Source organism: Thalia democratica, chromosome 1 (genome assembly GCF_965202585.1).
Source record: "Thalia democratica chromosome 1, ktThaDemo2.hap1.1, whole genome shotgun sequence".
Lineage (NCBI taxonomy): Eukaryota > Metazoa > Chordata > Thaliacea > Salpida > Salpidae > Thalia > Thalia democratica.
This window is the reverse complement of record NC_139165.1, coordinates 82898915-82912087: the sequence shown is the minus strand read 5'-3', so window position 1 is coordinate 82912087 and position 13173 is coordinate 82898915.

Sequence of the window (13173 nt, the reverse complement as noted above, 5' to 3'; positions counted from 1 at the left end):
TAATTTTTTTTTTTGATTTCCCTTAGTTTGCATCTTATTAAAACTCTTAAATAGTTATTTTATAAATAATGTTAGTATCTTTTACGATTTGGCCCAAAAGCAAAATGATGTATATTACACTACCATTTGCCTTGGCCATTTCCTAGATATAAAATTGATAAAAGGAAAAAAAAATTAATAAGATTGTGAATATACAACAAATTTAATTAAATTATTTTATTTTAATTAAATTTGATGTAATTCACATTCTTATTAACTTTTTTTCTCTTTTATCAATTTTTTATCTAGGAAATGGCCAAGGCAAATGATAGTGTAATATACTACATTTTGCTTTTGGGCCAAATCGTAAAAGATACTAACATTATTTATAAAATAACTATTTAAGAGTTTTAATAACATGCAAACTAAGGGAAATCAAAAAAAAAAATTTTTTTTAATATTTATTTTTGGTTCTAATACCATTTGATGAAAAAAAACGAAAAAAAAAACCTTTATTTTTGGAGGGACCCCATGAAATAATTCCAAATTAAGTATATTTTTTTTAAATTAAAGGCAAAGGTGCGTTCTCTAAAATAAAAAAAAAAATTTTAGATAGCTTTTAAGATAAGGAAAATAATTGACATTAAAGTTTTATGTTTTTTGAAAAATTAATAAATTTGCCTATAAAATTAACTTTATGCTCGTATATTTTTTAACTAAAGTTGAGGCTAAAAAAATATCATTGCAGTTGCTGTATTTTTTTATTATATTATTAATCTGTTTAATCTAAATTGTAAGTTAGAGACTTCGTAAAATTTGATATTTATGAGCTTGCTTATTTTACTTTTGTGTTTTTAACTTAGTAGTCAAGCTGTTTTTTTTTCAAACATAAAAATTTTAATTAGTTATAAGTTGATACTCGTTTATTTTTTTTGAATATTCATCAGTAAATAAGCAATTATTTTCTACTGAGTTTCAATAAATTTTACTTAAAATAAACTTGCAGTTTGTACATAACAATTTTTTGTTTGTTTGTAGACTTTTTAATGTTCTTGCCAAGTCTAATAAGACATTTCTTTTTTTTTTGTTGAGTTAAATACTAGTAAAATAACCATTCTTAGTATGATGTTTAATCAAATATTTTTTAATTTAAGTTGAGGCAAAAGAAAAACTATTAAAGTTGCTGTGTTTTTCAATATAATAAAAATTTGTTTTGTCCAAATTTTTTTCTACTGTTAGTTTAAATTTTAAAGCCTTCTTAAAAATTAATACTCATACGTAAGCTAACATTTTTTGAGTCTTGTAAATTACTTAAAATAATTATTTTTTACTTATATTCTTATATTTACTTAAATTTAAAAGTATTTACCTTTTTTTTTAAAGTTATTTTCTCACATAATTTTTTTTTTTTTAAATAAATGTTTTATTTTTAAACGAAATTCCCAGGTTACATTAGCAATTTAATGTAATTGTTGTAGAAAAAAGTCTTTATTTAAGGTAAAACAGAGTTTTAAGTTAGGAGATTTTTTTTCTAAATTCTGCACCACCTAACAAAATACCACGCGACGCCACTGCTGAGTACAAAATATATATAGTTAATTGAACGACAAAAAAATAAGCTTAAACTATTTGGTTCTGGGACCTGGTGCACAATGAACCTTTTGGTTATCGAGTCGCACACCACGGATACCTTTTAACATCTTGTCCAGCACTTTTCACTACAGTATATTATACTTTTCAGTACAGAATAATATACAATTTTTATAATATTTAAACTAATAAGTATTAGAGCTGTACTAAGTTCTACTTCTTACTAATTATTTTAAAGTTTTTTATTTATTAAATTTATTTAAACTAAAGTACTTGATATGTTTTAAGAATTATAAAACAACAAATTAATTTTTATATCCAGGTACAGTTTGATACAACAAAAACTTATTAAGAAAAAAGTATATAAACAATGAAAAAACTTAGTAAATAAATATTTTCTTTTACAATAAAAGAAAAACATTCATTAAGTGATTTTTGTCGTATCATGTAGTTAAGTATTTTTATCAACAATTAAATAATAATGGTAGTAGTTTAACTTAAATTAGTATTTAAATGTAAATTGAACTCATTCTATAAAATCAAGTACTAAAATTGTAACTAACAAAGAAAATAACTTTTCAAGAACTAGTTTCTTTATTAGATTACAATAAATACTAGTCTAAATTGATTTTGTTTTACAACAACAAAAGATTTCTAAAAAAATCAAGCCTGCGTAAGTTATCCAAAAAAAAAAATTAATCAATTAAAATTATTAATTATACTTAAAGCTTTACCAAAAATATCTTTTTATTTCTAAATGACTAATTAAAATTCAAAAATAGAACTAATGTTAATTACTGAACGTCAACTAATAAACACTTTGTGAAAATAAAAATATATAATGTTTCAAAACTACCTCGCTAAGTATTATATTAACTTGATCATTCTAAAAAAAAACTAACACTATTTAAAAAAAAAAAGTTTGTTGTTGAGATTTTGAAGAAGTTTTGTAGAATAAAGTAACTTTGAAAAATATTGTAGTCAACTTTAATTTTTACATTTTGGTGTCCTTACTTATTGCAATTTAAACAGCTTAAAGATTACATTACATGAATATTTGTTTTAAATGTTTAGACTAACTAAATAAAAACTATTTATATTAACTAGCAAGTAAGGAATAACAATTTACAAATATGATACTTATTATGTATGATAATTTTTTAAAGTTTCACTCTTTTACCTTTCAAAAATATTAAGTAAGACTAAAGCTTTTCTTAATTCTTACTGTTTTTATGATTTTCTAGATTGAACTGAGTTTCTAGATTTTTATTGGCTATTTCAACATAATCAAAATAATTACAAAAAAGCTTGCTGACATTGCCGAACTAGCGTGTATGAACTGTAGTATAAATTATTAAAATTTTAATATAATAATTGTATTAAAAATCACTGTTTTGATGATTTTTATATTGTTCAGTAAATTAGTGTTACAGTCTAGTACTCTCAATCTAAAATTCCATGCCGACCCCTGCACTAGATGTTCTGGAGTGGGTGTTTAAGAGCAAAAAAAATGTTCACGGCTAGTTTTTAAAGAAATCTTATTGTGGGAGGCTATTGATTTTTTGATTTCTTCAAAGGGAGCCTTATAAAATAAAAACTGCAAAGCCCTGGTTAAAAGTTTACTAAAATACTCAGGGTGACTCAATTTTTGTATGAAATCCCATCTATTTTGTGTTTTTTTTTTCATAGTAGATCAACTTGTAAAACAACATCAACTAAGATTATTTTTTCTTGTTAATAGATAAAGATACTAGTTATTGAAAATTTTTATTTCTAATTGTTTAGAAATGTAGTATTTGGCTTTGTATATTAATTTCAATTTACATTTAAACACTAATTTTTGATTACTACTTTACTTAAATAAAACTATTGGTATTTAGTTGTTATCAAAAACACTTAACTTTACTTTCATATACAACTTGTTTGTAAAATAAAATAATTTTAATCAGATTATTTACTTTTATTTATAGTATATACTTTTTTTACTTATTACAATTCTACAATTTTTTTTTAATTAATTGAACAATTTAAAATTTAAATGGAAGCTCAATAAAACAAAAAATAAGAAAGTAATTAGTAAATTTTTCAATAGCTTAGTATAAATCTATTAGTTAAAACTTAATATATAAAAAAATTACTTAAATTATAATGTAAATTTTAGCTAATTAGTATTTAATTCTATAAAACTGTAGTCAACGATTTTTGATTGAGGTGAGATGTTTTTTATTGATCAGTTATAATTAACTAGTACAGCGTACTTTATTTGCAGATTCATTAGTTTTACAACTAACTTTGTGTGTATAATATAAAAGTTGACTTTTGCAGTATTTATTAAGACATTCAACAAAGCAATGGATTCTACAATTCCGCGAAAAATACAAAGACTTGAAGATAATTTTAGCCACTACAAACACTTTAGTAAAGAGACACAAGCTAACCAAGAAGAACTACAAATTATAGATTAAAGTTATGTGAAAGTTCTTTTAAACGTAGACTTCGTTTTAAGCGTCAACAAAGAAAAACTCACTGAAAAGTCTTCATATTTCCGAGTAATGCTGAGCCCTCGTTTTATCGACCACAAATCTGATTTTGTCGAGGTGAACTTCAACACGAGTGTCAGCACATTCGAGCAAGTCATGGAGTTTTTCAACACAGGTTCAACTCACATCGACTTCTTGAACTTGTTTGAAATTTACAAGCTTTCATTGTACTTGCAAGTGGAAGAATTACTGCAGCTTTGCTTCGACTACTTTGTAGAAAACCTGAAACCAAAGTACTTGGAAGTTTACGAAGATTTTTAGAAAAGTCTCAGCCTGATGACAGTGTACTTGGAGACATAGTTAACAATTTCAAAAAAAGTAACAGGCCATCAATACCAGGATTTTATGCTCTAAAGACAATAAAGAACAAATGCTACATCAATATGTTGTCTGAAGATTTGAAAAAAGTTTACGAGGTACCAAATGCAGTAGTAGAGTACGATTCACGTGTGGAAATCGTTCAAAGGAACAATTTAACAACAAACTTTTGTTTTGCGTATCATCAAAAAACCCACAATCAGTCAGTTCACTGCATGAATATGATATTATAAGGAACGAAATGAAAAATGTCATTTCAATAAAAGACGGTCAAACTGTTATTTTTTCGGACAAAAAAAAACTTTTTCACAGCCAGCGTTTTTGAAGACGGTTTGAATAAAAGCTTAATATCTTTAACAGTTTATGGTGGGAAATACAGAATTATGACATGAGTTTGCAACTAACAAAAAAATTTTCGCCTTTTTTCGAAAAAGTTAAAAATCCCGTAAGTGAAGTTTTAAAACCAAGTTTACTGTTCTCTCACACTGCTAATGACCAAGTGTATATTTTTTATTACGCTGGAAAACTCACGTATGATGATTTGTACCTCAATAGAGTGTATTTGATGACGATATGTCAAAAATATATGTCTGTAGTGAAAGCTGACAAACTTACGAACTTGATATCAAAGCCGAAAAACAGCACGGTGTCGCAAAACGTCAAACAGAGGCGCTTTAGAAAGATGTTCACGCACAAACAGAAAGAAAAAGTGTTCATTATGTTGAACGAACTGCACGATACGATCCTTGTTTTCGACTGCAACCCTTATTTTAAACATCCTTTCTACTTAAGCACAAAACAGATGCCTTACACTTTCGACTGCAGTGTTCCAATCGCGATCAAAGAAGGAGTTTTGTATTCGATTGGTGTGCAAGGGGGCAGGTATACGAAAAGCAAAAGACGTTGTGAGAAAGTGTGAGTGCGAAAACGATTTTCTTTCAGATGATAATAAAAAGATAAAGACTGATGAGATAGAAATTAAAGAACGTGGTGATATTAGCGTTATGGCGGCCTGTTATGTAAAAAACAATTTTAAAATACAATGAAAATAATAATATAGCATAACACTTTTTTTTTCTAATAATAAAACTGTTGATGATAAAAAATGATTATGCTTTACTTATTTTCTTTAAAGATAATAGTTTATTTATTTATTTTGAATAATATTTGTGATATAGAATTATTTCAGCCTCTTATGATAAGAAAGTTTTGCAATTAAATTTATATTAAAACTACTAGAGTTTACTTTGTATTTATCTTAAAGTCTGCTTCAAGTAATAAACCAATTTTCCTCAGTTTTTATTTAAATTGACGATGCTGCTCTTTTATTTTTAAACAACAGTAAAAGAACGGATTCAAGCAAATATATCATTATGAGACTTAAATGTAAAAACAGTCTTTATTGAAGTGATTTAGTGTATAATCTAATTACAATGTATGAATTCTTATGAAGATAAGTTACTTTTTCTTTTTGTACTTCAATACAGTTTGTACAAAATATACAAGTAAAATATTTAAAAAATGATGAATAGAGTACTTATACGTAGTTATATCTTGATTGAGTAGATATTTGTGTACAGCAGGGTTTCTTAAACAGGGCCAAGTGGCTCCTTGGAAAGAAATTAAGTTACAGGGGGCCATGAGGTCATAATGTGAAACTTATACTGGATGTTCTGGAGTTGATGATGAAGAGCCAAAAAATGTCCTAGGCTGTATTAATGGTAGATTTTTGATAAATCTTGTTGAAGAGGGCTATCCTTTTAAACTTGTTTAAAATGATTTATTTGAAATAAGATTTTGGAAACTCTGGTGTACAGTGTGAATAAAGTGTACCATATTTCCTACTGCTATGATATATGTACTTACTTATGCAAGATAACAGAGAATTTAAAATTCAATCGAGTAAAAAATAATTAAATTCTTATTGCATTTAATATAAAAGTTTCAAGTATAAATCTAACCGACCCAAAAAGTATGACAGACCAACTTAGAAAGACAAAAACAAAAAAAAAATCAAGTCTATTTTGAAAATTAATAGAATAGATTAACCTTTTTTTAAAAATCATTTAGTTTACACGAGAAACAAAATTTAAAAAAATTAAGCATGACACAATTAAATGATCTATTAAGACCTTAATCGGGATTTTAAAGTACATGTAGTCAATACAAATTAATTTTTTTATCAAAAATAATTTTTATTTTTATAAACAAGGTTTTTAAAATGTTTTACAAGAAGCTAAATGTGCTTTTGAAACTAAAACTTTTTTTTGCATGCAGAACTATTTTGTGCATTAACTAAGCTATAATAAGTTTGGGAAGTAAAAACCTATCATGATTATACAACCGAAAACGAAATGAATTGCAACTTTTCAATTAAGGGTGAGCAAATAGTTTTCTATTTTGTTAGCATAAGTATAATCAAAAAGCTACTTTTAAAATAAGGTTAGGTCTTTAAACGAAACACTTTTTTAACAACAATATCTTTTTTGAATGTTTTTAGTTTAAAATGTTTGACTTTAAATCTTTAATTTTTTTATCGACGTACTTTGTAGATTAATAAAGTCACAATGAACTCAGAAAAAGCGTGTGAAGTCTAATTTTTCTAAATGTGCGTGTGTTGAATTTATTATAAACTTGGAAAGTCTCAAACCTGGGAAACCTGAAAATTCTCAAACCTGGTAAACTTGGAAAGTCTCAAACCTGGGAAACCTGGAAAGTATCAAACCTGGGAAACCTGGAAAGTCTCAAACCTAGGAAACTTGGAAAGTCTCAAACCTGGGACACTTGGAAAGTCTCAAACCTAGGAAACTTGGAAAGTCTCAAACCAGGGAAACCTGGAAAATCTCATGCCAGAAAACGGATTCGATCCGGCTTTTCCTGCCTCAGCATGGCTTTTGTCACTACCAAACTTGAAATGGCAATAAACTCCTGTTGTAAGATCAAAAAATTGCTCGTTGTTTTATAAATTGAGGTTAAAATTAAGTATATAGCTTTAAGAGTTTAAAATGTTTGTAAAAGAGCACAATAATGCTAAGTAAAACATTTGATATATAAGCTATATAGAAATGATATTTTTATTTGACAAAAAATTAGTTTTTTAAATGATGATTTCATTACAAAATGAAAAAACAACTTTTACCATCTATCCGAATAATCAAATTCTTTAAACCAACAAATACCTAAGCTTAAAAAACGTATTATAAATTGCACTAAAATAATAAATATCTGTAGATTTTAGTTGTATTTTAATACTACAACCTCACACATGAACAGACTTAAACGTGTAAATTTAGAACTTTGTTGTTACACTAGCTTACTAACTTTTAAAAACTTATTTGTATTTGAGTGACACTTAACTAACTGATTTATGTATTAATAAGACAAATCTATATACAACTTTTAAAAACCTGTTTTTGAAGTAGCTATCAATCTTATATTGTTTATTTGTATAGTATACGACTACATAACACTTATAACGTCGAGGACCTATTAAAAATTACTCAACAGGCATATCCATACTACCAATATTTTTCAACCATGCAATGGAGTTGAAAGCTTTTAGAGATTTGAAGTAAAAAGAAAAGCCATAAAAATCACATTCTTCAAGTTAGCTACAACAATCAGACTCCTGTTAAAAGCTTCTGATGGTACATTCATAGGCTGTAAATCATGAAAACAAATTTTTAACTCGGATAATCAACTTTTAGTTGTGCTTCATAATTGAACGTATTTAGGATCCTCATCGTGTCAAGAAAACATCTATTTACACAGATTTATGCAAGGTCTTATATGGAATTATTCAATTTTTTACTATTTTTGTAGAGTGGATTTTTACATGCTTTAAATTAACCTTGTTGATCAATATACGATTAGATTAAAAATTATGGTGATTTCAAAAATATCGAATTGGTATGATTACACCTTTATGTTATCTTGATCTCACGGCATACGAACATCCAAGCAAAGGCTCTGTAGTCTTTCGCCAATGTTTCCTTTGATCACTCCAAAAATATTTTGTTTTTCACTTGTTTTTCTAATTGCCTATGAAAACAATAATGTATATTATATTTTGTTTATTTTTTTAAAGGAGTCGTTATAGTTCGTGTGACAGAAGTTTAATCAATTTATTACACTTTAGTTATGCTGCATCTAGTCAAAATTATTTCTACATTAAACCATTGCAATTTTTGGTAACATAAACTTGTAAGTGTCAAAAATGCACGAGGGGACTCTTTTGCACGAATGGACACATTTTCACGGAGGGTCACTTTTGCACGACGAGACACTTTTTAACGAACGGTCACTTTTGCACGACGAGACACTTTTTAACGAACGGTCACTTTTGCACGACATGAAATTTGCACTAAGGGTCTTTTTCGTACGGGTTAGAAACCTGTTCTATCTTTTTTTATTATTATTTTTTCTACAACCACTGTTACCCCTAACCCAAACCCTTGGTTGGCAACTAAATAAAGATAAAGTAATAGTAACATGAAATAATTATTTACCGACAAAGGGTGTAGGTAAGGGGTAACAGTGCTTTACTATCGTTATTACCTCTTAACCTTGGTCAATAATTACTTTTGATTTATTTTTATAGTTTTACTTTTTGTACTTTTGATACTATTATTTTTTTTCACTTTAGCGCAAAATTACCACTCATAAAAACTTGACCCTGCGTGAAAAAATTACCCTTCGTGCAAAAGTTTCTTGGTGCATATTTGACCCGTCCCCAACATAGATAGTGTTGGCTTGATCGAACAGATCAGAGATATCATTTAAATTGTTATTATAATCATACAATTGGAAAAAATATTAACACTATTTTATTATAATTCGCCCTTTTTGTAGATGCTCTCCAATTTACCTTTTAAAGCCTTTAATGTTTTGACTACTGACACTTTTTATTGGCTATCCCTAGAAGGTGATATTGCCTATTTTGGAAAACCCTAATATAGATCAAAAGTTTAGCGTGACACATCTTTTTAACTGTTTGTACAGGTTTTGAATACTGTTTTAGTCGTTTTTAGTTTATGAGCAACTACGTTTTTATTTAAGTTTGAAAAATAGAAGAAATTAAAACATTTATTACATATGTATATATATATATATATATATATATATATATATATATATACATTAAGGGTCAAAATTAGTATTTTTTGTAAAGCTTTTTTAAAATATATTGTAAGTTGCTAAAGTTATAACACTCTTGATATTTTGGAATGTTATCATGAAGTAGTTCAGTCTATAAATCATATTACTTCCGAGCTTAACACAAAACTTAAAACTATTCAAAGTTTCTGTAAATGTAATTTCAAATTAAGTTTACTACTTATCCCGTTAAATTTGTTTTTAGGATTTGCAAAGTTAATTTTGTAACAATAAAAATAAATCAAAGTTTTTACCTAAACATGTAACTACGCCATTAGTCTTTTCATATAAAATAAACTTTACTTAAAACTAAAAAAACGGTGTAGTGTTTTTAGTTTATATTCCTGATTTTATATAAGAAAATCAAGAAAATTATCTTTATATGTTATTTATTATGAGAAAACGAAAATTAGTTTTGAACAAAAGTCTTTAAAAAAATATACATTAGAGGGATAATTTTATCTTAATTGCTAGTTAACACAACTTTGTTTATTGTAGTTTTTAAATAAATGTTAGACATTAAGTGCGAAAAAGTAATACTAAAATGTCTTCATTTAAAATATATATGTACTTTTTGCTTATGTTTTAATTGGTGGTTAAAAGTTAGTAAAGTATAATATAAACAATTGAATCTTTGTTTCTACAAGTTAGAAAGTTGTTACAAGAAAGATATATATTAGAAATATTTGATTTAGAAAATTATACATCTGTTAATATAGTCACAAGAACTATGCCGTATTGCATTTTATATTTTGTATCATATTTAATTCTTATTGTTTAAAAGGTGAAATTTATAATAATTAACTCATAGACTCTTAGCTAAACGAACTCTTAGCTTAAGCTATAAAGATATTTATAATCTTAAAGGTCGTTTGCTACACTATTTTGCATAAAAAATGGCTTTACTTGTTACCAATACGTTACAAAGCAAAACAATAAAAATTGAGTGAATTTAAAAGAGGCTTTTGAGCTTATAAAGTTTTCGATTGATAACAAAATAAAGATACATAGATCATATTTAAAGCAATATCAATGTATTTTTTCGGATATGTAATAATTCAACAATAGGTACCAGTGGCGACGCGTGGTATTTTGTTTAGGGAGTAGGGAATGTTTACAAATAAAAAACCCTTTAATTTTATACTAAAATCAAAACTTAATGATATGAAAATACTAAACTTAAAACAAATCGTTTGTAAATAAAATTTATTTTGAAAAAAGTGACTTTAAAGAATTTGTAATTTTTTTTTTCTGTGTAGCATATTTTGCTACACTGCTTAGCTCTAAATCTCTACGCGACGTCCCTGCTAGGTAATGTAGAAGTGCTAACAACTCATCTCCAGTCTTAAACAGAAGGTTTTTGTGTAAAACTACTTTGTTGTGTTTTATCATATTATGTTTTATTTAACAGTTACAAAACAAAATATTATTTCCATTAAATCTAGAACATTAGATCTAGAACCATTAAAAAAAACACTACATGATCTTAGTAATGAAAATATTTTCAACTAAACATAATAAACTACAAAAAGGCAACACAAAAAGTTTGGATAAATAAATTAAAGGGAATTGCATAAAGACAAAATTGCACGAAGACAATTTTGCACCTAGGGTAAATTTTGCACGAGTTACAATTTTGCAGGGAGGGTCATTTTGGTACGAGAGTAAAAAAAAACAAATAAACAACTCAAAGATCTATTCATAAAAAAAAACAAAAACAAAAAAAAAATTACTGAGTAAGAAGTAGAGGTAACAGTGACAGTAAAAACAAAAATAAAAATATTTTAGAAATTATTATTAAAAAAGTAAGAAAAATATCTAAGTAAAAAAAAATTAAAAAATTAAGCTACCGACCGAGGATAAGGGTTAGGGGTAACAGTGATAATGAAAAAAATAAAAATAATAGTAAAAAAATTCAACCCGTGCAAAGATATCCCCACTTGAAAAATGTCTTCTTGCAACTTTGTCTTCGTGCAATTTTGTCAGCTCGTGCAAATTTGACAGCCCAAAGTAAAAAGGTAATTACAATTAGTAGGCACCTCAGTTAACTTGAGTTAATTTGTGTCAATATAATATATAAAAAAGTTTAAAAGAACTTGAATTGACTTGATTGATTTGCTTTTATTAAATTTATTAATGTTAGTTAGTTTTTTAAGCATTTGTTTGCTATTATTTGTACATAAAATCAAACAGTAGTAATATTTTATTTTTTGTATTTGTAAAAAAATATTTTGATTAAACCAACGCAAATTGTCTCAATAAGAGATGCCGACGTGGTGTCCAATCTAAATTGCTAGGGGTAATTAAATGGGGATAGATATTTTTAGATAAGATAAATACATCTAAGATACTTAAAATCAACAAAAGTTTATTTACAAATATAAAATAGTCACACGACACAATAACTAAAACTACAGTTGAACACAAGTAACAAGAAGTATCTTAAACTAAAAAAAACGAAGTATTTCAGACTTAAACTTAAACATTTTATAATACAACATTTCGAGCTTTACCACACACCAATGATACTGCTACTGCTAATGCGAGTAAATGCAAGTTTAATTCCGTTTTATAACCACTGAAACAAATGTAACTCCTAACAATAAAAAATGTCTTTGTTTTTTCAATAGTGGAAGCACGTCACGAAATCTGCGTAAAACAGTTTACAACATCCGCTTTAAAATAAGAAAATGATATGTTAATATCATTACAAAACAATAAAAATCATTTATACATAACCAGCAGTGGCGTAGCGTGGTACTTTGGTCAGGGGGTGCGCAAACTTTTTTTCTCAAATTAAAATCTAAATTAAAACTTTTGTAATTAGCAATAAAAAGGTCTTTTTATAAGTAATATAATTAAAATAGTTTCATTAAGTAAAATAAGTTCGAAGTAACTGTTTTAAAAAATACTTATATACTACAAAATTAAACAATTTAAAAAAGTGAAAGTTTCATTATAATTACTTATACTTGCACAAATGTCAGCTTATTAAACAAAAATTGTTTTTAATACTTACAGTAAACTTTATATCTTTAAAAATGAATATATTCAATAAAACGAAAGTATCTGTTTTGTTTACGAAAAAAATATCAATCTCTTTAATATACAATACAACAGTGATAACAACACCGCATTGCACATAATTTAAATAAAGTTAAAATAGACCAACTTTATAACTGTTATTACAATTTATTGTAACTATGTAATATAGTTAAAATTATACATTTAAAATTTAATTCATCTAATTGTATTTGTTTAAAATAAAAATCACAAACAAATTTTGTTTATCATAGGCCGACACGCTTTTTCTTGTGTGTTTACAAAAATAAAGATCAGAAAACTAGCAGTATTCTTAACATTTATTGTAGCATAAAAAAAACTTGTAAAATTGTTTTATTTTCCTTTAAGCGTGACGTATTTTTGTAAACTTTTTGTAAAAAATCTGTCATAAGGTTATTCTACTGCGGTGCACTAATTAGTTGCCTTCTTTTTGAATCTAAATTCTTATGAAGTTAATGAAGTTATTAAATTTTTCCTTATGGAGTTTTTCATCAACATCGGTGCGCACTTTCGCTTGCGCACCGAATCA